This window comes from Rhinopithecus bieti, unplaced genomic scaffold (genome assembly GCF_001698545.2).
Source record: "Rhinopithecus bieti isolate Rb0 unplaced genomic scaffold, ASM169854v2 scaffold_48368, whole genome shotgun sequence".
In the NCBI taxonomy this organism is placed as follows: Eukaryota; Metazoa; Chordata; class Mammalia; order Primates; family Cercopithecidae; genus Rhinopithecus; species Rhinopithecus bieti.
In genome coordinates, this window is record NW_016819103.1 from 354,702 (window position 1) to 379,728 (window position 25,027).

Consider the following 25,027-nt stretch of genomic DNA (forward strand, 5'->3'; position numbering starts at 1 on the left):
GCCCCCGCGGCACACCCAGCAGCCTGGCCGCCGCTGCCACCGCGCCACCAAACTTTCCCCGGAGCCGGCGCCGGTGAGTCGCAGCGGGGCGCGGGCTTGGGCGGGAGCGGGGCCGCCGCGGCTGGGCGAGGCTCCGCGCTGACCAGATTGGGATCCGGGCATCCCTGCAGGGCGGCCGGGACCCTCGGAGCCGGAGGCTTGAGATGGGCGCGCTTGGGTACCCTAGCGACTCGGATGGCCTGGGGAGGGTGGCGGAGCGCGGCTTGCTCGGGGACATCGCTCCCCCTCCACATTGTGACCCCAGCACTCGACGCGCAGACACCTTTAGCTTCCCCGGGCTTGGGCAGGGTGCGCGCCCTGAGCGTCTGTCTTTGGGCTCCGGCGCGCAGAGGGGGAGTCTCGTTTTCTTTGAGCCTCCCCAGGGTCTGAATTTGCTGCTAACCGTAGTGCCAGCCCATCGGTTGAGTGCGTTTTCTGTGCCAGGCTTTGGGCATCCATTATCTGTTGCAATATTGTTATACTCATTTACAGAGGAGAAAACTGAGGCTCGGGGAGGAAAAGTTGTGCCCAGGAGCACCAGCTAGTTAAGGGGAGAGAGTCATGGTTTTGCTCGGAGTCAGCCTCATCCAAATCACTAGACTTCATGAGGTAAGCCCCAGGCTCAGCGTCACCTGGAGTCGGGGGTAGGAAGTGTGCGGACCACCACCCGCCCTTCTCCTGCAGTTTGGCTGCAGCCGGAGGTGTGGAGCAAGGGGCGGATCACCTCCTCCTCGTTGTACCGAGGAGGTACATCCTCCTCTGTTGGAGGAGGATGCTTTGGGAAAATGAGTGGATGTTATGGCCAGGGAGTGGATTCTGGTGACAGAAGAGCATCGGGGCTGCTCTTTCAGAGATCAGAGTCTAGAAGTTGCTCTCAGTTTTTCTGGAAGGAGCCCAGGAAGTCAGGAGCAGGAGCTGGAGTACGGCAGCTCCTCAAGGAAGTCACGTCTCCCTCTCTGTTACCCCACCCCCCAGCCCCCAGTCCTCCGTGAAGATCCCACCTCTTCCCTCCTAATTCCCTGATCCCTCTGAGGTGTCCGCTTGCCTGGAGCTGGTAGTGCAGAGATGTTCCAGGCAGAGTGGCTGTCCTCCGGCAGAGGGCTCCCGCCTCAGCCTGGAGCAGACCGAACAAGGCAGGCTGGGAGTCCTGGTGAGCAAGGTTCACAGGCTGGAAGGTGCCTGAATAACTCATTTTATGACTGAGGGGCCAGAAACCTGTGACAGGAGCACAGACGGAGTGTGTCCCTGGAGCATGAAGGAGAGGGGAATTGAGGGTCTTATGGGAAGAGTCTTGGAGGCAGCCAGAAAACCGGCAGAGACTGGGAGAGAGGGAGGGTGGACACATGAGAGTATCGTTATGCATTATCCCACTTAATACTCACAGCATTCTTGCAAGGTAAGTACTGTTATTGAACAGATAGTCTACTGAGGCTCAGAGAGGTTAACTTGCTTGAGATTGCCCAGCTGGTCTCTGGCAGAGTTGGGGTTTGAACACCCATCTTGCCTGACTCCCTCTAGATTTTGAATGAAACTCAGGTGGCAGATGGGACCTTAGGTCCTTCAGTGCTTGTGTCTGGCAGCAGCAGAGATGAATAGAAAAAAGCCAGGCAGCAGGTCCGCTGTTCACAGGAATCCCGGACAACCCCATGTAAATCCCCGAGTGTGATTCAGGCATTTCTCCTGGTGTGGGGAGAATCTATGGAGAAGGGCAGGGGATGCCTGGCATTGTTTTTGTTTTCAAATGTGAAAGAGAATCCCGTGGAGGCAGGAGATGGGCAGGCGCTGCCTGTCCATGATTTCAGAGCTAGGTGGAGGCCGGAGCTGCCTGCCAAGAGACCCTGCAACCCAGAGTGGTTTGGCCAATGCAGGGCTGGGAATGGTCCTTCCTAGTCCTCAGCTGAGTGTCCAAGGGAGGAGGGACTTATATGTGAGCCTCCTCCTCTTCGACTCTCTCAGAATTCTGTGTTGGCACTTTCCTCTTCACAATGAAGGAGTGCCTGGCTTTTCCTTAGCAGAGAAAACAGCAAAGACATCAAGATTGTGGGATTCTGGAGCTCACCTGCCTGGGTTGAAATCCCAGCACTGTTGCTTATGAGTTTTGTGGCCTTGGTCAAGTTGCTACATATCTCCGTTCCTTGGTTTCCCCATTTTTAGAATGGAGGTATTCCTGACACCTTCCTCACTGGGTTGGTAAGAGAATTAGGTGTGTTCATGTGAATAAAGCACTTCCGTGGTGCAGTGTAACACCTAAAAGTGGTAAGAGTCCATTGTTGTTGTTGCTAGTAAGGTCAAACAATCCCAGCTCTGTATCCTGGCTCTGCCACCTGCAAATTGCCCAGCTTCTGCAGGCCTCTTGCTTTCTCATCTGTAAAGTGAGAGTAAGTCTGGTTAGATATAGTGTGTGCCCCCAAAGTCTTACTGCAGTCTCAAGCTTTAAATAGCCTGAAACTTGAAGTCTCAGTGTGGACCTGTATGAACTTCTGACACTCTGCTAGGCACTCAGCAGACACTGGCCATTGCCACGAGTGTCACTAGTGTGGATGATATTGCTGCTACACAGTGCAGCTTGAAGTTTGTGCTCTGGCTTTCTTCTGAGGAGCATGGATTTGGGAGAGTTTTCAATCGCATGTTTTCTAGAGGGACAGAACGCTTAGGGTTGGAACCCCAGCTCTTGCCCTTAGAACCGAGAGACCTTGGCCATCAGCTTCCTTATCTGCGAAATGGCCGTTAGTTCTATTTGCCAGTATCTGTTTCTCAGGATCAATGCCAGGATGGAAATGTGGAGAAAAGAAGGAAAAAAGCAGATGGTATAAATGGCAAAGAATTACATGAAATTGTAAGTAATTCTTATTAGCATTCAGGCTGGGAATTACCTATAATTGCTCCTGATCCAAGATGTTTTATCTGAAAGATGTACCTGGCAGAGGATCATTCAAGCCCCAGTCACCTGCTGCCCTCCTTTTAACAGTGATGCTGAGCATTTCTGAATCTCGGGATGTAATTATAATAAAGCTCCCATATCTCATTTATAAGTGACTCACTTCTGTCATTAATGGTTGTAGAGGACTCAGACACACACTCTTCGGGAACAATGCTGCTGATGCTGTCGGAGGGGGGGCCAGGATGCCTTGCCTCTTTTATGTGTTCATCCTCCCTGCTGTAATTCTTCAGTGATAATGCAGGGGGATCACATGGGCCAAGATCGAAGCTGACAGCTCTCAATTTGTGCAGCAGCTTGGATGGCGAGGGCCATTGAAACTTGCTGTTGCCAGCAGAATGCCTGTTAGAAACTATCACATCCCAACAGAGGAATGAGCAGAAGAGGTTGAGGAAGCTGCCCCCAGGGAGTACTTAAAAGCACAGACTCCAATGTCCAACAGACCTGAGTTTGAATCTTAGTTCTGCCAATGTATTCGCTGAGGTGTGATTTCTGGCTGTCTTTCCAACCATATTGTCAGCTCTAATAGAGCAGGGAGCACATCTGTCTTATTCACCAGGACATTCACAGCTCCTAGCACATAGAAGGTATTCGTGAATGTCTACGGAATGGATGAATATGTGAATGACAAATTGCTTAATTGGGCCTCAGCTTTCTCATTTGTAAAATGGGGCTAATATAGCACCCACCTTACAGGTTGCTGTGAGGACTGAATGAAGAAATGTTAAGAACAGAATAAACAGTCAGCAATGCCCCTGATGGTAAATAGATGGGCATAAGCAAGCAAGTTGGCTTAGTCTGGGACATTTAATTTTTTACCTACCCTTGGACCAACAAGAGACAAAAATACTAGTTGTAAGAATGTCCTGTATTTATACAGCACTCTGCAAAGAGCTTTCTTACTGGTTGACTTCTAACAAGTAGACAGAAATTATTATCCATGTTTTATAAGAGAAGAAACAGGTTCAGAGGGGTTGGTGAAATAAGTTACAGAGTTTAGAAGCAGCAGAAATTGGAATATAAATCCAGGTTGCTCTGATTTCTAAATACCAGCTGTTACACTGAGCTTTCCATTGCCCTCTAGAGGGTAGAAGGTGTAGTATTTAGTCTTCCATGAACATGGTATCTCTCTACTTATTTAGGATATTTTTAACATCTTTAACATCTCATGGCATGGTTTCCTAATTTTCCTTTGGTGTCTTTTATATATTTTGTTATATATATATATATTTCTATTATTTGATAATTTGTATGCTGTTATACATTTTTGATAGATAAATTAGTTGGTTACTTATTGGAGAAATATGCTTGCCTTTTGCATATTGATTTTGTATCCAGAAATCTTGTTAAACTCACTTACTATTTAAAAAAATGTATTTGTAGATTCTTTTGAAAACACCATATACAATTGTAAGAGGTACAAATAACAGTTTTGTTTCTTCCTTTCTAAGCCTTTTATTCTTTCCTTTTTATTCTTGCTTTACTGTCCGTCTAAGACCTTAGTACAATAATGAATTAAAGAAATGGCCAGGCGCAGTGACTCACACCTGTAATCCCAACACTTTGAGAGGCCGAGGTGGGTGGATCATCTGAGGTCGGGAGTTTGAGACTGGCCTGGCCAATATAGCAAAATCCCATCTCCACTAAAAATACAAAAATTAGCCAGGCATGGTGGTGCATGCCTGTAGTCCCAGCTACTTGGGAGGCTGAGGCAGGAGAATCACTTGAACCTGGGAGGCAGAGATTGCAGTGAACCGAGATTGCACCACTGCTCTCCAGCCTGGGTGACAGAGTGAGACTCCATCTCAAAAAACAAAACAAAACAAAAAGACAGTGGACATCTTGCCTTTTGCAACTCTTATGGAAGAGCTGTCCACATTTGATAATGAAGTATCATGTTTACTCTAGGTTTTTGGTAGATACTCTCTATCAGATTAAAGAAGTTCCTTTCTATTCCCAGTTTGCTGAGTGTTTCTTTTATTTTTAGTTATAAATGGAAATAGAGTTTTAACAGATGCTTGTTCTGCATCTGCCCAGATGGTCACATGATTTTTCTTTTTCAATCTGTTAACATGATGCATGACATCGACTTTTGCATTTCTGGAATGAACCCAATTTGAGTCATGCTGTAGCATCTTTATTGCCAGCTCATATTTACAAACCCTTTTGTTTAGTATTTTAAAATAATGAGTTCATGAGTGATATTTACCAGTGATTTCCTTTCTCATGCTTACTTTTCAGGCTTTGGTATCAAGGTTATGTTGGCCTTACAAAATGATGCAGGCAAGATTCCCACTTCTCTGTTCTCTGGAAGAGATTGCACAAGATGGGTGTTGTTCTTCCTTGAGGATTCAATGAAACTCCCCAGTGAGGCCCCCAGTGGATTGATGCTAACGTGGAGGGTAGGGAGAAAAGCCAGTTTTGAAGGAGGAACTTGCCACCAATCTGAGTCTCAGCCTGCCTCTGGTGGAAGTAAACAGAGACTGCTAACCTCTGTCCTGAGTGCCATGGGGAGAGCCCAACCTTGGCCTCTGGATGAGAGTTCTTCTAACCAGACATCCAGCTGAAAGGGACTCAGCCTAGGGTGAAACCTTAATATCTGCTGAAGTCTCCATCTGCTTCTAAAATTGCAGCCGCTGCAGGCAATATACCTGTATATTGTTATTCCCTGGCGGCCACAGATTGAGGGACAATCAGATTCCATTGACCATTCCTGTGCCAGTTTTTAGGTCAGGCTCTCCTTCTCTGTCACGTTATCAGTTTTTGTGGAATCTCCATATTAGGACCTAAGGACTATGCCCCTTTCTGCCAATTCATCTTTTCCCCACCCCCAGGATAACTAGATTTAAGCAAGTTTCTCAGCTGGAATCTTGCCTCAGTTCTCTTTTTAATAAAGTGCCAGGCACTGTCCTAACTTGGATCATCTCTCTTAACTCCCATAACAATGCTATGAGGTAGTTATATTATTCCTATTATTCAGATGGGAAAACAAGGTTTCTCATTGTCATCAGTTTAATGGTTTCATATTTTAGACTACATTACCACTCTCTAACCTATTTGGGTTTTGAAGAAAGATAAAAGTCTAAATTAATTTTCCTTCTCACATACTTAACCAATGGTCCTCATCCTGTTCCCCTCCCTGTTTATTAAATCTTTCTTCCTTTCCTTCCCACCTTTCTTTCCTACATCACCTGCAGCAGCACTAAATTACAATGTATATTTGGAGGCAGAACTACCAAATCACACTCAACTCCAGGGAACACCATTTGCACAGTTCTGTATCTTGGGCCTCAGGGCATGTAACCTGGAAACCCAGTCATTGACAGCAGATCTCTTTCTGAGCTGTCTGTTCTGAACTGTTGAACCGTCAGCTGATCTAATAGTTGACTATCAGACAGGGCCATGGCAAAAAACAGAGGGCACATCCCAACTGGGTGATTGAGAAAGGTTTTGATAAAGAGCCTGTTACCTTGTATAGACTTTGTGATCTGGGGAACTAACATAGGATAGTGTAGTACCCTAGGGTATCGATGGGAAGAGGAGAGTTGTTTCTGCCTCCAAGTTTGGAGGGGCAAGAGAAGGGAATAAACACTCAATGTCATTCTCCTCCTGCCCTGCCTGTGGCCAAACCCAATCAGAAGTGGGTAGACAGCAAGAGAGCCTTTGATGTGGTTCATGGGCACAGAGCACAGGAGGAGGACTGGAGATCTGTGCCATGCTGGTTTGATGATTGTTTGTAAAAGTTGTATTTTAATGCTAGCAAAGGCATCTACTTTCCCTTCTTTTTCCATCTCTTTCAAACTTTTCCAGGCAATTTTCACTTGGTTTGCTCTTTCAAGAGTGTTCCTTTTATTTACTTGCTAGCTTTTCTTTGTTCCTGGAGAGAATCACTAATCATCATTAAATAAGTACATCCTGCTGCCCCTTGCCCTTGGCCCAGGTGAGGCACAGTTCCACCACCAGCCCACACCTGTGGTCTGGAGAGTGTGTGGATGTGATTGTTGATCTCAGGCTCATATTGGAAGCCTGGTTTTCTTTCCTCTGTCCTTGGCGTCTGGCTGCTTGAGTGGTGGGGCCACCCTGATGAGCCTAACATGGGCCTCTGGTAGGGTCTGCATTCATAACACAGCGCATGGCACTCACAGACCTTTGAATGGAACGGCTTTCCAGGCATCTTGAAAGTGGTAAGAAACACTGGGCAAGGATAAGTTATTTTCCCTGTTGTATCAGGAGCTCAGTAAATATTTTTCAGTTGTTTATTGATTGATTCTCACAGCACTGGGTTTCACCAAGCCTTGAAAACCTCCATTAACAAGTCAGGAACTCAAGATGGAGTTTTCTCCCACTGGTCTCTCCTGTAGGTGGCGGTGGGAAGGGCTGATAAATAGCACTCCTCTGCCCAGCCTGAGCTCTGTACCAACAGAGAATGAAGACAAAAGGCAAGACCAGGCAGCCAGAGAACAAAATGTCATGGTTATTACTAATCAGAGTGACAGTGGAGCATGTGGGCTTGCAAACGCTGAAGGCCAGGATGGGCTGAGTTGCCTACTCAGGTACAGGCAGTGCTGGGCTCTACAGGGGGTGGCCCCTCCCTGTCCTTCCTGGGAGAGAGTGGAAAGGACGCATGCTCCCTGCAGGCACACTGGCTCCCAAAAGAAGGGGCTGAGTTATACTTAACCTATTTCATCTCTCAGATTCACTCATAGATATGGTCACCATGCAGGGAACCAGGGGAGGAGCCAATGAGGAGCTGGAGAGAAACCTGGGTTATAAGGTGATGATGCTCCTATTGAATGGCAGGATATATGAGGAATGGGCAAGAAGCATTTTCTTCTCCTTGGTGGGCGAGTGCGGGCAAGGGGGTTGGGGTGATCCAGAGGTCCTTAGCATCTGCTATTATCTGGACCAGCAGGGTATGGGAGAAATAGAGTCCCTGACCTTTCTGACCCTCCTGTCCTGATGACTGATGAACTACTATCTGTTGAGAAAGCACTCCAGGGCTTTCCATTTGTGATGTCACCTAGTCCTCAACAGCTCTACGAGATGCACATTCATGTGCCCGTTTTATAGATGAGACAACTGAGGCTAGAGCCATGGAGTAACTTATGCTAGAGTGTGACTGGGGAGACTAGGAACGAGGGTACTGCTGTCATCCAGATGGGAGAGGAGAGCCACTTGGACTGGCAGTGGCCACGGAGAGAAACAGATAGATTGAGACAGGTGTGGAGTCCATGCTTAGGACTGGACAGGTGGCTGTGTGTGGTGAGGCTGGATGGGCTGTTATGAGGAGGCAGGGTTAAAGCAGTGTCTTGGGTAATTTGTGGTTATTCTTGGGTTTTGTTTTGTTTTTTGTAAAATAGATGTGACCCTCCTAGGCAAAGATTATTCAAAGAATTAAGAATTCCACAGGCACCACCACATCTGCACATCTTAGTGGAGCTGAAGCTGCTGCTCACTTGCTCTTAATTGGAAGTGCTAGCTGGAGCATGCTTAGGGGGAATTAAAACGTGCAGACCTGGAAGAGGTCTAGCTGGGAAGGAGATCCTGAGACAGCCTCCCCCACTGCCTTCTTGCCCTTCTGATCACCTTAGAGGTGGTCACTGCTGCATCCCGCTGCACCGCCATGTTTCCCAAGGTCCTCCCCACTGTGCATCTCCCCATCCCAGCCTCAACGTAGGCCTCCTCCTCCTTCTGCATGCCCAACACAGGCTTCTCTATCTCCAGGCAGCCCCCTCCTATCCCCAGAGGTCCCTTTCCCAGGGACAGATCTGACCGTTTCACTTTCCTGCTCAAAATCCAGTGACATCCTCTGCAGCCATTAAATAGAAGGAAACCTGAATTGTACCATCTGGAAAGATGTCCGTGATAAATGCATTGGACAAGAGCAAGTGGCAGAATGACCTGGCCAGTCTCAGAAGGCAGAGCACAGTGGTCAAAACATGAGCTTGGAGGCTACAATGAGTTTGAACCCGAGCTCTACCACTTAGTCACTGTATGACCAGGAGCAAGTTCTGAATTTCTCTGTGCCTCAACTTCCTCATCTGTGAAATGGGAATGATAATAGTCCTCACCCCTATAAAGTTGATATGTCAAATGTGCTAGTCCAGTGCTGCTCCTAGTAGCATCCAATAAACACTAGTTATTACATTAGCATATAAGTACATGTGAACACATATAATCATAGGTCACATTGATGCCTATGATTATATGTGTTCTCATGTATTTATATACACCTCTCTCTCTTTTCACCTCATTCTTCAGGACTCAGAGGCATTCTCTTTCAGGAAGTCTTCCCTGAACACCCCCCACCCCTAAGGCTGAATTAGGATCCTTCTCTGGCCTTACAGCACCCCCCGACTCACATCTTCCATACATGTCCTTATTGTCACCATCGGTCCCCCCGTGGCTGTGAACAGTTTGAGGACATAGGCTGTAACTGATTTCCCTCCATATCCCTGGTATCCATCGATGTGTGAGGAACATAGTGCACCCTCTGGAGATACTTGTTGAATGAATGAATGAATGAATGAGCAGGACTTTGAAACATAAGGGATCAATGGGTAAAGATGTGGAGGGAAGACAGCCAGGTATAGGGGATGGCCTGAGCCAAGGCACAGAGGTAGAAAGGGATGCTCCAGAAGGAGCACACGGCCAGGGCTGGCCATGCCTTAGACAGTGACAGAGAAGTTAACAGGAAGTAATTAAGATGCTCAAGGGGGGCAGGGGCCAAAGGAATGTTCTGTGCAAAGCAAGGAAAGGAGATGTGATAGGGTGGGCGTGAAGAAGGAAGGGATGGATTGAGCGACAGTGTTGCTTCTTTCATTTAAATCCTTATCCCCCAGGCTGGGTTAGATGCTTCCATGACACCATGCACTCATCAGGATGTAAAGTAAATACCTGGTTTACCTGTATCTACCACCAGGCTGGAAACTCCTCGAGAGATGGAAATTGATGGTGTTTTTTTGTTTTGTTTTTCTAAAAATCTTGTACACAAAGATAAACTATTTCCTCCTGCATGCCTACTTTTTCTCTGCCACGTAGGGCTACAGATGTAGATGGTGTTGAGCATTCTGATAACTGGATATTAATAGAAATTACTCCAGTTCTTGCAGAAATAGAAAATGTATAGCTTCTCCAATTCAATGGAACCCATTCTGTCAACCCTACTTCCTTTACTGAGTCCTTGAATCAGCTGGAAACAGAAACAGCAGTGCAGTTCACTCCCGGGTCAGAGGCAGATGCAGGCCTTTTGAGCAGTGACCCACCGAAGAAAAAGTTCTCACTGAATTTCTTGGTGCTGAACCAAATGAACTTGAACTGCTTGCCACACCCAACAGGGAAGGGTCCCAGCAGCAAGGTGCAGGAAGGTAAAACAGGAGTTGGAGTCTGTTCATGGTGATCATGTGCCTACTGTGCGGTGGGGATGCTGTAAAGACACAGCTGCTGCCCTTACAGGTGACAGAAGTGAAGAAGACAGCTGCTAGGCCAGTAACAACAAAGCAGGATGTGACATTCTCATATGAGAAAGCACAGTGCTAAGAGTCTCAGAGAGGCTAAGTGACTCACCTAAAGTCACACAGCTCATAAGTAGCAAAGTTGAAATGGAGATCCTTGACTCCTTTACACTGTGCCGCAAAGCCCATCAAGGTGTGATGCTAGCTGCCTGAAACATTTGGGGCAATAGCCCAGCATTTTGTAATCCTTCTCATTCTCTGCTTGTTATCTCACATTGCAATCATCCATTAATTCCCTCCACCTATAAAGGTCAAAAGTGCCTATTTCTAGGTACCGGGCATATATCCTTTTTCCTGAGTTCCAGGCTGGATAACAGGAATGAGTCCCAAAACTAATCCTTGAGTTTCTGATATTGAGTGCTCCCTCATACCCAGAGATTTAGGGGTTTTTTTATGCACATGCAAGAAGAGAAGAAAAAGCAAATGAACAATTAGCTCTGTAGACTGAAGTACAAACTTTGAGGAAGTTTCAGGGATTTGAACATTCAAGGTTTGGAACTGACATTGGGCCGGGTTGCCCCATCAGTGCCAAGAATCGTTATGGTGACCTCACTGTGCCAGCTCTGAATACAGAGGGCTTTCTCTGCGTTGGTCACTAGGAGAAACCTCTCTCTGGAATCAAGCATTTTTCTGATGAATGCGTTTTCCTTCCTTTCATCCCAGACACAGAGCTGTGTGTCTATCTGTGCACTAAATGTTACTTTGAAAACACTGCAATTTGGAGCTGATCTCGGCTTCTGTGCTTATTAGTTTGTAATATTGCCCTCCCAAGTTTTCTTGGCATCGCTTAACACGGAGAAAGGGAATAATGGTGCATATTGAGCATCTCCTGTGTGTTGGGCTTTGTGCTGAGAACTTTATATTTGTCGCTTCCTTTGCTCCCCTAGACAACCTTGTGAGGTCAGGACTATGATGATCTGCATCTTGGCCCTAATCAGGACCCATAGGATCTCTGCACCCTGGGCCCTCCACACTAGGCAACCAGCCCTTCCCAGACACATCTTGTGCATCCTCATCACTGCTCACATATGCTCCCACCTTCTCAGCCCGCACAAACCCCAAGTCTACAACATTGAGTTGTAGACTTAAAACAAGTGAATTCTGGGGTATTTTTAAATTGTGATAAAATATATGTAACAACATGAGTGAGTGCTAAAATATGTGAATTGTTACCCCATGAAGCTACTGAAAAAGAAAGACAAGAAGGGAAGAAATGCTCTTCCCAAGTTCCCCAGTTCATGCACATACGAAATAACTCTCCTCTCTTCTCCACTCCACCGTTCATTCAACAACATTTATTGAGCACCTCCGGTGTATGAGGTGCTTCTCTAGGCACATGGGATTCCTGCAGAACAGAACGGACAAGCATTCCTGCCCTGGTGAGGCCTACATTCTATTTTCTGGCTTCTCCAGGCCTGCGACATCTACTGTCCCCTGGATTCTCCAGGCTGTGACATCTGCTGCCCCCTGGCTTCTCCAGGCCCGTGACATCTGCTGTCCCCTGCATTCTCCAGGCCCATGACATCTGCTGTCCCCTGGCTTCTCCAGGCCCACAACATCTGCTGTCGCCTGGATTCTCCAGGCTGTGACATCTGCTGTCCCTTGGATTCTCTAGTTCCATGGCATCTGCTGTCCCCTGGCTTCTCCAGGCCCGTGACATCTGCTGTCCCCTGGATTCTCCAGGCCCGTGACGTCCACTGTCCCCTGGATTCTCCCGGCCCGTGACGTCTGCTGTCCGCCGATTCTCCATGCCCGTGACGTCTGCTGTCCCCCAATTTTCCAGGCCTGTGACATCCTGCTGTCCCCTGGATTCTCCCAGGGGCCCGTGACGTCCGCTGCCTCCCTGGATTCTCCCGGCCCGGACGTCCGCTGTTCTGGATTCTCCCGGGGCCCGTGGACGTCCGTGTCCCCTGGGATTCTCCCGGGCCACGTGACGTCGCTCGCTGTCCACCGATTCCCACCGGCCCGTGACGTTCTGCCTGTCCGCCCGATTCTCCACGGCCCCTGCTGACGTCTGCCTGTCCCCCGATTTTCCAGGCCTAGTGACATCTGCTGCTCCCCTGGATTCTCCCGGCCCGTGATGTCCGCTGTCCCTGATTTCTCCCGGCCCCATGGACGTCCGCTTGCGTCCCCTGGATATCTCCCGCGCCCGATGACGCCGGCTGCATCCCCTGTGATTCTTCCTGGCCCTGTGACGTACTGCTGCTCGCCAATTGCTCCACGCCCTGACGTTCTCGCTGTCCCCGTATCTCTCCAGGCCCGCTGACATCTGCGTGTCCCCGCCGATTTTCCGAGGCCCTGTGACATTGCCTGCCCTTCTCGACCCTGCGTTCCGCTGTTAAGCCGTGCCCGAGCCCCTCGCGCCCCTTGGACTTGCTGTCCCTGGATTCTCCAGGCCCGTGACATCTGTCCCCTGGATTCTCCCGGCCCATGACATCTGTCCCCTGGATTCTCCTGGCCCGTGACATCCGCTGTCCCTGGATTCTCCAGGTCCATGACATCTGCTGTCCCCTGGCTTCTCCAGGCCTATGACATCTGCTGTCCCTGGATTCTCTAGGTCCATGACATCTACTGTCCCCTGGCTTCTCCAGGCCCATGACATCTGCTGTCCCCTGGATTCTCCTGGCCTGTGACATCTGCTGTCCCCTGGATTCTCCCAGCCTGTGACATCTGCTGTCTCCGGATTCTCCAGGCCCGTGAAATCTGCTGTCCTCGGATTCTCCAGGCCCATGACATCTGTAGTTCATGGTTTGTGCAGCCTCACGGTTTTTGATTTCTGCCCCTGAGCCCAATCAACTGGTACCTCCCTGCATGTTTCACATTCAGCCTCCTAAGAGGGAATTTGTTTAGTTCAGTCAGCCAGTATGCACTTGGCTGGAAATGTTGCCGTAGGCTGCCTGTCAATAGCCTGTGAATGACTGTGTTTGGGCAGGTGCTCATGGGCGGTCCAGTCCTCAGTAACGGGGTCATGACATCACGTGCTCAGCTTTCCTCAGAGGGAGGCTTGGGGCCCAGCAGGCCTTGCCCATTCACTTGACAAGTATTTATCAACAGTTAATATTTTCTCTGCCCAATAGGTGTCAGGGATTGTTCTGGGTGCTGAGATACAAGGATGAACAAGGAGGGAGAGCCTGCCTTCTTAGGGCTTTCATTTCTGCAGAGGGACATGCAGGAGAGGAATCAAGATGTGAGGAGAAATGCAGTGGTAAAGATGAGCAAACAGCATGTGGAAGAATGGGAAGGGTCCTTCTACGTAGGGTGGGATGGGCAACGTTCGAGTCAAGGGAGGATTGAAGCATGCATGCCTGTATGTCAGGGGAAAGCATTCTGGGCAAAGGGGACAGCAAGGCCCAGCTAGAAGGGGTTTGGAATGTTCCAGAAAGAGTGAGGAGACCAGAGGGGCTGGGTGCAGTGAGTGAGGGTGAGTGTAGGAGATGAGGTCAGAGGTCACAGGGCCAGACATGGAGGGCATTGTCGGCCACTAGGAGGACTCGGCTCTTATTCAGAAGACACTGAGTGCCTCAGGGTTCTCAGCCTGCAAGGATACCATGGAATGTGTGGATGCACAGAGGAAGCGGGGGACCCTACTGGAGGCCAGTGCTGTCCAAGCCAGGATGGCAGGGGCCTAGGCCGGGGTACAACGTGGAGGTGGTGAGAAGCAAAGAGCTTCCAGGTCTGTTTCAAAGGCAGGACTGAGCGTAAGGGACATCTCTCTGATGCACTTGCCCCCAGTCACCCCGGTGGACGCAGGCACTCCTGCCGCACGGTGCCACAGTGGGTTGCCTCATCTATAACATGAGTGTAATCATTGTGTCTGCGTCCTGGGGTGGCAGTGAGCATGCAGGGCCCTAGCAGGACTCCTGGCACAAAGCGGACACACAATGATGAGAGGTGCTCCTGCTGTGAGAACTCTGAGGACGGGGGGAGCAGGCTGTATGTAAAGAACTCCTCTAATATGGGGTGTGCCCCATGGATTTGGGGCACCCCCTAGCCATGCCCCATCCAGGAACCCAGGAATGAGGTCTCTCTGGTTGGAAATGAAGGGAGAGACCCGTTTACTGAGCTCCAACCAGGAGCCTGGGGTTTTCTCCAACTTATTTAAATCCCCACAGCCCCGCAGAGCAATGGGACTTCCAGTCCCGTTTTGTAGAACCTGGGGGAATGCAGGGATTTACCCACAGGCCTGCAGCAAGGAGCTGAGCTCAGGCCTGAACAACTGACCCCTAGCCACAGGGCAGGGTGGTGTAGTGATTAGAAGCCTGGGCTTGAGGTCTGCAGGAATCTGAGTTTGAATCATGGCTCTGCCACTGATTGTCTGTGTGACTCTGAGCACGTCCCTTCTCTCTGTGCCTCAGTCTCCTCATCTGTGGAATAGGATCATACTGGGCTCCTCGCCTGGTCGGGGTGAGGAGTAAGGGAGGTGATGGATGTAGTGTCAGACATAACCCATATGTGGGTGCTTAATGGATAGGAGCTCCCTTCCCTCACCCCCAGGCCTATGTCTTGGACTCCTGCATGGCATCCCTGCCAGCAGTTTGAAGTAGATGCCTCATTGCCAACTGCTGTCATGGAAACGAAGAGATGGGGGAAGTAGGAGAGGCCCGGAGGAGTGAGGAGGGGCCATCATTCCATCGCTCACACCCCGGCCCACTTTATCCAGCTCACTATAACTGGGAGGGCTCAGAGCACAGAGTGGGGGTGGGAAGACAAAGTAATGGAGGGGGCAAAGGCTGGTTGGGGCCTTTGTTCCTACAGGGAGTGTGGGGTAGGGAGCACCCGCTATGAGGCTTGGGCAGGCTGGAGCCCAGATGTGACTCATTCTAGAAATCCTCGTCCATTGGCTCTTCTCTCTGCACTCTTCAAGAGGCAATACATCCTATTTCCCTTTGATAAAGCTCCCCATCCCATCTCCATCAAGACGAAGCTGATGAGCCTTCCGGTTACTTTTGTGATTCAGTATCCATGTGAGTTGCTGCCTTGCAGACAAGAACTGTTCGGGTTTGGACCCGGTCTTCCTCTTCCTCATCCAGGTGTCCTTCAATAACTAGTTCCATTTTTGACACCTCATACTTAGAAAAGGGTCCCATGCCCCTTCTCCATGCCCCAGCCCTCTGGGACCCCGTCCCGCAACTCTTACTGTCTCCTCCTCCCCACCGTGTACAACCCTTATTAGGCCCGCCTCCCTCACTAGGAATGCAGATTCCAGCTTTGCAGGCCTCAGAACTCAACAGAAGGGTGGCTTGGAGCAGCCCAGAGCTGAGTTGGAATCCCTGCTCTGCCACCACGAATGAGCTGTGTGACAGGTGAATAACCCCTCTGAGTCTCAGTGTTTTGATCTGTTCAAGGGGTTGAAAACTGGAGCTGCTTTCCATGAGTTAGCCCAGGCCAAGCTCCTGCAGACTGTAGTATCATGATTGTCATTTCATGCCTTTTTAAAACTCATGAACAAAGAAGGAAGCAGAAAAGCAAACTGCAAACATGCTTTGTTTATAAAATTAAGTTATTTCTCTTAGAGATGGAAAGAGGCTGCTGAACTCTTCCCTTGGAGGAGATGTCGCCAGCTTTGGATAAGCTCGCCACACGTTTATTTGTGAACCTACTGTGTGCCACACCCCACACTGGGCAGTGGGAAGATAAATGGGGACAAGGCATGCTCCGTGCTTTTGAACCTGTGGCCTGGTGGGGAAGGCAGACCCGGAACAGGCAGTGTAGGCAAGGAGTCCACTATGATCCTGTTCCACAGATAAGGAGATCAAGGCACAGAGAGGGGAAGGGACATCTCAGAGTCACACAGCCAGTCAGTGGCAGAGCCAGAATTCAAGGTAAGTATCATAGTCAGATGAACACAAGGGTTACGAGCACACAGAAGTTGGCAGGGAGCACTTATCTCAGCCTGAAGACCCTGGGAAAGTCCCCTGGAGGAGGAGGTATGCCAAGAAAATTTCAAAGAGGAATAGAATTTAATTCAGTTAAGTAAGGTGAGAAGGGCTTTCAGGCAGGAGGTATAGTTGAGAACAGTACAGTGGTCTGAAAAAGGATAGTGTGTGCAGGAGGCCATGAGGAGATAGGTTAAAGTCAAGCATGAAGTGAAGGTTAAGGGCAGGGTTGTGGGAGATGAACAAACTAGAGAGAGAAGCAGGGTCATATTGTTGGAGGACCTTTCATAGTTAGGGATTGCCTACCTCCCTGTCTTTTTCTAACCTAGAATCTCTTCATCGAAATGAGTCTGCTTAAGGGACAACAGGAGACTAAAAGGAGTTACAGGGTTTTGGGGTTTTTTCTTTTTTTTTCTTTTTTCTTTTTTTCTGAGACAGAGGCTCACTCTGTCGCCCAGGCTGCAGTGCAGTGGCGCGATCTCAGCTCAGTGTAACCTCCCACACCCGGGTTCAAGCAATTCTCGTGCCTCAGCCCCCCAAGTAGCCAGGACTACAGGCGTGCACCACCACACCTGGCTGATGTTGCATTTTTAGTAGAGACAGGGTTTCACCATGTTGGCCAGGCTGGTCTCAAACTCCTGACCTCAAATGATCCACCTATCTTGGTCTCCCAAAGTGCTGGGATTACAGGCATAAGCTGTGGTGCCTGGCCAGGGTTGTAGGGTTTTGACTGCCCATTCATTCTCTGGGATCTTGCCCATCATGCAGTGGTCCCTGCTGCACCAATGTGACTCAGGAGCTTTTTTTAAGAAATGCAGAGTCCCAGGCTCTACCCCGGAGCTGCAGAATCAGAATCTACATTTTAACAAGCTCCTGCCTTACAGACTGAAATGCACTGGGCTAACCCATGCAATGCCAAGAAGCATTGAGACATCTGCCTCTGGCATCCTGGCAACGATGAACTTCTCACTCTTCAAGCAGTCCAGGACCCCTGAATAACCATGTGTCATGGGTCTTAGAGGACTAGGAAGGGACTTCCCCAACTCTGGGACTGCTCTCAAAAGATGTCTGAACCCCTTTTATTACCTCCCTGGGTTCCTTGGTAACACGTGTCCCTATCTCTGTTGTCTCATCGGAAGCAGGATGAAGTAGGATATCTAAACTCAACTTGCTTGCTTACTCAGTAAGGGGAAAACTTCTTTCTCTGTTCCGTGTTATGGTCTCCAGAGAAAATATATTTGCACAGGGGATTTTGTAGGTGCTATTTGGCTGCTTCTATGAGCTGATTTATCTTCAAGAACAGGGCACCTAGACCTTGTGTGGTATCACTTGTGTCACAGCCTATGTTTGTTCATTTGTGTTCTCTTGAGAAAGGGAAAATGATGACACAGTCTCCCCAATTTCCAAAGACCTTGAAAACCAGGCCAAGTGTTTTGGATTTTTGCCGGGGCACTAGAGAACCAGTGAAGAATTCTGAGGAAGGCAGTGTCAGCTTCAATGTTGTTTATGTAGACACCACTCTGCCAGCAATGAGGGAGTGGCAATGAGAGTCTGGAGATCTCAGGGTGGAGGTGCAGGGGCCCAAGTGGGAAAGATAAGGCCTGGGTCTGGGCAGTGGGCCCATTGGGTCAGACTGCCCCAGCCCTTAGAGGGCCCCTGCTTTCTCCTACTAAGCAGGCAGTGGCTTCAGGAATTCTGAATTCATTTTCTGTTTCATCTGCTGAACACTCACGCAGCAGATAAGCTTAAAGCAACAATTTAGAACTGAGAATAGAAATTGGAACTCTCTGTGGGTCATATGTGACCCATGAAGTCATCTATTTAGATCTGAACAATGTGGGAGCTGCTTGCTAGAACCTCGACCTCTCCTGGCAACCCCTCCTCATGCCTATACCAGCCCCTGGGGACTCAGGACCCCCAGACCCAGCTGAGAAGGGGAAGAAAAAGAAGCAAGGCCTTGAAAATACTTTTGTGACTTTTGGCGAATCTTCTGGGAGCAAACTAAAGCAGTGTTTCCCAAAGTCCCTCCGTGGGGCCCTGGATGAAGAGGTTCCCTGGCTGAATAAGCTTGGAAATGCTGAATATCACATGCCCTTCTTAGGGACTTGCCATACTTAGTAAAGTTGCCATACTTAGTAAAGGTGCCATACTTAGTAAAGGTTTGGGTCAGACAGTACCTGGCTTTGAATCTCAGCTCCACCATTTACTGTATGATCTTGGAAAATGAACTGTTCCTGGGTTGATTCATTCTCCTTGTCTGTAAAATGGAAATAATGATCATGCTGATGAAATAAAGTTATGATAATTACTGACATAATACATAGCACATGTCTGGCACATTACGAAATAGTCAAGAAAGGGTAGCTGTCAAATAATAAGTATATATATATACACACATATATATATACACACACACATATATATATATGGGTTTTGTTTTGTTTTGTTTTTTGAGACGGAGTCTCGCTCTGTCACCCAGGCTGGAGTGCAGTGATACGATCTTGGCTCACTGAAAGCTCCGCCTCCCGGGTTCACACCATTCTCCTGCCCCAGCGTCCAAGTAGCTGGGACTACAGGTGCCCGCCACCACGCCCGGCTAATAATTATATTTTTGATATTTATTATTAGATTATCCTTTATAAAAATGTATTTTAAATATACAAATTAAAATATATAAAATCAGTTTTTGTTTTACTCTTAACGGCTCTGAGAAGTCCTGCAGTAAAATCTGTTTGACTTAACTCAATGTTTGTGAATTTATTTGATCTTGGAGTCCCTTTTTTCATATAACATAGAGGAATTTCCTGATGAATTCATCTTCTGTGGGACTCACTTAGAGAAATACTGATTTTGTGTTTTAGAAACAGTTTGGGGAGGCCAGTGTGTCAGGATTCAGTCCAAACAGATTCTTCCAGGTGTAAAGAGTTGTGTTTCAGCCTCAGTTCTTTCTTCATTTCCTCTTCCCGCAAGAATGCCACTCAGGCATGGGATAACCACGCCAGAATTGTAGGGCTAGGGGTGAGGGGTAGGGCTTGAAGATCTAGTTCCGCCCTAGGAAAACTCCTACTCATCCTTCAATACCCCATTCCAATGTTAACTTCTCAGAAGCCTTCACATCTTGCCCAGGCAGAATTAGTGGACCATTCCCACAACCCTCAAGGCCCACAACCTCCAGTAGAAACCTCACAATCAATATGTACCATATTGAACTGTAGTTATCTGTTACGTGACTGTCTCCCCAACTAGACTGTGAAGCTCTTTAGGGAAGCATCATGTGCGCATCATCTCAGTAATACCCGCTAGCACTTGATCAAGACCGGATTCCATGGCTTACCTTCTGGGGATCTCTAATAACTCAGCTAGGGTAGGAGGTGTGAGGAGATAGCCCTAGGTCTTCTAAAGGTACAAGAGGCCTTCTCAGTGCCAGCAACTCTGCTGACTCCCAGAGCCTTATGGGAAGAATCAGAACTGGTTCCCTCTGATTGTCAAAGGTGTGGCTTAAGGTCTTTCTGGGGTCTCTGAATGCAGAGGCCCAGAAGGCAGGAGATGGTGCCTGTTGGGACTTCTTTTGACATGGACTTGTTTTGAGAAGAGAAAAACATAGCTTCTGTGGTGAAAAGGCAAAGGAACGACTTAAAAAACAAAAAACAAATAAAACTCCCAATCTCCACTCCAAAGTTCATATACCAGTGACTGTAAAACTGGTGGCGTGTTGAGAGTTAGGTCCATGGATGTTTAATCTTGGAGGAAGATAATTGTCTCCAGTGCTCTGAAGGCTGGGGGTGCCCCTCGTGCACAGGGACTGGAACCTGGGAGGCTGCTCCCAGCTGGCCCCCACAGCCTCGGGATTCAGCCCAGGGCATGCCAGGGCCCCAGCGGTGCTGGTGGAAAGAAGCTGGAAGCCAATGCCGGGTCTGGGTAGCTGTTGGGCAATAGACTCCCTCCCTCCCCGCCGCCGCCCCCACCTCTTCTACCCAGGGCAACATTAGTAAAGAAACAATGGGCCCTGGGGCCGGGCGCAGTGGCTCACACCTATAATCCCAGCACTTTGGGAGGCCGAGGCGGGCGGATCATGAGGTAAGGAGATAGAGACCATCCTGGCTAATATGGTGAAACCCCATCTCTACTAAAAAAAAAATACAAAAAATTAGCCAGGCGTGGTGGCAGGTGCCTGTAGTCCCAGCTACTTTGGGAGGCTGAGGCAGGAGAATGATGTGAACCCGGGAGGCGGAGCTTGCAGTGTGCCACTGCACTCCAGCCTGGGCAACAGAGCAAGACTCCATCTCAAAAACAAAAAAAAAGAATGGGCCCTGGATTCAGGCCTGGATCCAACAGGTTCCCACTTGGGGTGTCTTGCTTTCACGGTTCATGTGGATCAGGACCCCTCTCCCCATCAGTGTTTGGTGATACAGGATGCTGAGCCAGGATACAGTAGACAGGAAGTGGGAGGGCAGGGCTGGGGTTGGGACACTAAGGGTTGGTCAGGTCTCAGGGTCCCAGCTGGGGAGGATTCCTCAGAGAAATAACAACAAAAATAATAATGATAATAGCAGCTTCTGCTACTGACCACTTAACTTGTGCCATTCAACCCTTTGAAGTAGGTATTTATCCCCATTTTGCAGATGAGGAAGGTAAGGATCAGCAAGATTATTCAGATACCCCCAGGTCATTTAGCTGGTAAGCAATAGAGCTGGGTTTCAGATTTCGGTCTTTCTGGCTCCCAAACTCTGTCTCCTGACCATTAGGCCATCCTGCCTGTATCCCAGGGGGAGTGGGATGGGCTCCCAGTTGTATAGTTTATGCTATGGGTCTGAATCCTTCAAACCCAGTGTCCCTTTTATAACAAATAGTTTGCAAAGCCCTCTTCACATCCTGAAATGCAGTTAATAGATTATATAATCCACCTACAAATACCAAAAACAATAGTCGTAATACTAATACACTAACCACACAGTAAAGGAGAAATAAAAGGAAAACCATTTGTAATAAAATAAAATAATAATACATATTTCACTATGTAAGTACTTGGGCTGCCTACATTGGAAGATTTTCTGAAGCAGTCAGATCCTGTAGCCACATCTAGAATCAAGTTAACACAGAGCTACAAATGCAGATGGATACACACATACGTCGAATCAATAACTCAAACACCAACAAGGGACTCAACCCATGGTGAGGCCCTGAACAAAACCATGTATCATCTTCCCTCAAGTTACATGACCAGAGCAATCTTAGAAAATTCAGAATAGGCCGGGCATGCGGGCTCACGCCTGTAATCCTAGCACTTTGGGAGGCCAAGGCGGGCAGATTGTCTGAGCCCAGGAGTTCTAGACTAGCCTGGGCAACATGGCAAAACCCTGTCTCTCTAAAATAAATAAATAAATAAATACAAAATTAGCCAGGCATAGTGGTACACACCTGTAGTCCCAGCTACTCGGGAGGCTGAGGTAGAAGGATCACTTGGGCCCGGGGAGGTTGAGACTGCAGTGAGATCGTACTACTGCACTCCAGCCTGGGTGACAGAGTGAGAACCTGTCTCAAAAAAAAAAAAAAAAAAGAGAGAGAAAGAAAATTCAGAGTAGATTAAAACTATGTAATGAGTTTTTGTGTTTACAGGTAAATGGAATGATGGACTCTGGTCTCAGATAATTGTAAAAAAATTTTCTACTCACCTATAGTCCAGGGAACATTTGAAAGGTGGACAAGATAAAGGACAATTCTTCTCCAGAGGCCAGTTGTGCCCCCCATATCATTGTGATAATCCAAAACGCCCCCTCCCGCTATTTCCAGATGCCTCAAGGAAGGTGGTACACCCCGCCCCATTGTGCACCGTTCTCCTAGGCTAACTTGGGGTGGGGTGGAGTCTGAGGATTTGTGAAGCAGCTGGGCACCAATGGTACCCACCCCTCCAACACACACTGTGAACTCCAGGGCTCTGGCTACTGCTCCAGGTATGGCCCACTAGCAGACCTGAAGGTGACCAGTGTCTCTGGTTGGCTCAGGAAATGGGCGGGCTAAGCCTACAGCCAATCAGGATTAGGGAAGGGAGAGGAAAAATTAGTGACTGTTGCATGTCTCCTCTCTGCCAGGCCCAAAGTCATGCTGCTAATAATAAAATAATAGAATTTGAAAAGGACGATCTCACTCCAAATGAGATGCCTCATACTTTACTTTTAAAAATTAAGATAGTAGGTTGAGCATGGTGGCTCACGCCGGTAATCTCAGCACTTTGGGAGGCCGAGGTGGGTGGATCACTTGAGCTCAGGAGTTTGAGACCGGCCTGGCCAACATGATGAAACCCCGTCTCTATGAAAAATACAAAAATTAGCTGGGCATAATGGCACACACCTGTAATCCCAACTACTGGGGAGGCTGAGGCATGAGAATCGCTTAAACCTGGGAAGCAGAGACTTTGGTGAGACAAGATTGTGCCACTGCACTCCAGCCTGAATGATGGAGTGAAACTCTTGTCTCAAAAAAAAAAAAAAAAAAAAAAAAATTAAGGTTGTAGTCAGGTGCAGTGGCTCACTCCTATAATCCCAGCATTTTGGGAGGCTGAGTAAGGTGGGAGGATCTCTTGAGGCCCAGGAGTTCAAGACCAGCCTGGACGACTGAATGAGACCCTATCTAAATAATAAATAAATAAATACATACATACATATATACATAAAGTTAAGCTTGTAATTTTAGAGACTAATAGCATGGGAATCTAGAGATAGTGTCATGCAGTGCCTAGCGCATAACCAGGACTCAACTACAACCCCAGACCTACTACCCATCAGCCAAGTAACCTTTGAAATGTACCTCCCTCATTCTTTTGCTGATGAACTCTTGTGCATCCCTCAAGAACCAACTCAAACATCACCTCATTCGTGAATTATCCCCGTTTCCTCCAGGGGGAAGGAGTGTCCTCCCCTCTGGGCTTCTGCACTCACATTCATAACTCTCACTACAGCACTCGTCCCCCTGAGGTGTGATTCCTGCCGTGTCTATCTTCCCTGCCAGATGCTGAGCTCCTTGAGAGCAGAGATTTTGTCCAATTTATCTTAAGGCTTCCAGCCCCCTTCCCTCCAGTGCCCAACACAGTGCTGGCCTAGTACATCCCCGGCATTAATCAATGCAGAACGAATGAATGTGTGATGGAATGAATTCACTTTGCTTACTAAGTTGCTCACGGAGCAGACCCTTTGTGCTGAGTGACTATGTGGAGCAGGTCACAGTCACCTGGGATTCACCAACTATTGATGGCCTCTCTCCAAACAGCAGATTCTCACTTGGCACAAAGGCAGGAGTCAGAGTGTTCTTGCTGCCACCCCGCCTCCCTCTGAAGAGATTCGTCCAAGAGTTCCATCGGTGGGGTTTCTTCCCAACAGGCATGAAGGCTGCCATCATCTCTGTTATCTGGGTTCATCCACTCCCAAACCAGAGCTTCCAGCAGCAGAGAAGAGGTAGTGTGATGACATTTAGATCCAGGCCATGGAGGGAGGGTGCTGCTTGCCTAACCCTGTCATTGTCCTTCAGCTCCCATCACTCTATCCCATGCATACTTTGTTCCTCTCTTGTCCCCTCTGGGGCCCGGGTTCAGGTCCCTCACCAGCTTCTGACTGCTGCGCACAGCCCTCCTTTCCTTCTCTTTCTAGCTCATCATCCTTTCCCCTGTGACTCACACATTGGGAATTTCTGCCAAGCTTAGCCTATGGATGATCCTTCTTGAAGAGGCTGGGGACTTGATGGGCTTTGGGGACAAATGTGGTTTCAAATCCCAGGTCCCTTATTTCCTCGTTAAATGCCTGGAGGTGACAGTGTTAGTATTCTGCCTAAAGCTCTTCCAACCTGGCTGTACCTTTGCCTCCAAAGGCATGCACCTGTGATCTTTCTGAAGCGGGGAGCTGTGAGGCTGGGAGCCATTTTGCCTGCAAGTGTAGAGTTCAGAAATGCCCAAGAATTTCCACCTTCCACCCCACCCCCCTGCGGCCTTTGAGTCCAAGGGCATGAAACCCCACCTCTCTTGCCTTGGTTGGGCCAACTCCAAGCTGTGAGTTACACTTCAGGGTCCTCCTGCAGGATGACGCAGGATTTTACTCACCACCCAGACCCTTTCTGCTTTCTCCAAGAGCCCTTCCTTCATATGTCCCTTGTCTCTGGGGTGGCGTCTGGGGAACCTGAGCTAAGACAGTGACTTGGGTAAATCACTTCACCTCTCAGAGCCTCAGCTTTCTCCCTTATAACTGAGAGTTAGGAATTCATACTTTTTAGAGGTGTCGGCAGGATTAAGTAAAATAGTGCACATAAACTGCCTGGCATGTAGTAGGTCCACAGTTCCTTTAATGATCCCTCTTTTCAGAAGAAAGTCAGCCAGGCGGGGCACGGTGACTCACGCCTGTAATCCCAGAACATTGGGAGGCCGAGGCAGACAGATCACCTGAGGTCAGGAGTTCAAGACCAGCCTGGCCAACATGGCGAAACCTGTCTCTACTAAAAATACAAAAATTAGCTGGGCGTGGTGGCGCACACCTATAATCCCAGCTACTTGGCAGGCCGAGGCTGGAGAATCGCTGGAACCCAGGAGGCAGAGGTTGCTGTGAGCCGAGATTGTGCCACTGCATTCCAGCCTGGGCTATAGTGCAAGACTTTGTCTTAAAAAAAAAAAAAAAAAAAAA

At 48.6% G+C, this 25,027-nt stretch overlaps 1 protein-coding gene across 5 annotated transcripts in view; it reads left to right on the plus strand.

Moving 5' to 3' along the window:
• Positions 1–25,027, plus strand: part of HRH1 (histamine receptor H1) — a 111,497-nt gene continuing 86,470 nt past the window's right edge. Inside the window, exons 1-2 of one of the 5 annotated variants that reach the window (XR_001882603.1) lie at positions 1–73; positions 11,905–12,270. The gene's annotated coding sequence lies outside the window, so the exon portion shown is untranslated. Of the gene's footprint in view, positions 74–11,904; positions 12,271–25,027 lie in introns of those variants that run through there. The other 4 variants (XR_001882604.1, XM_017858244.1, XM_017858245.1 and 1 more) reach the window with 4 other exon arrangements.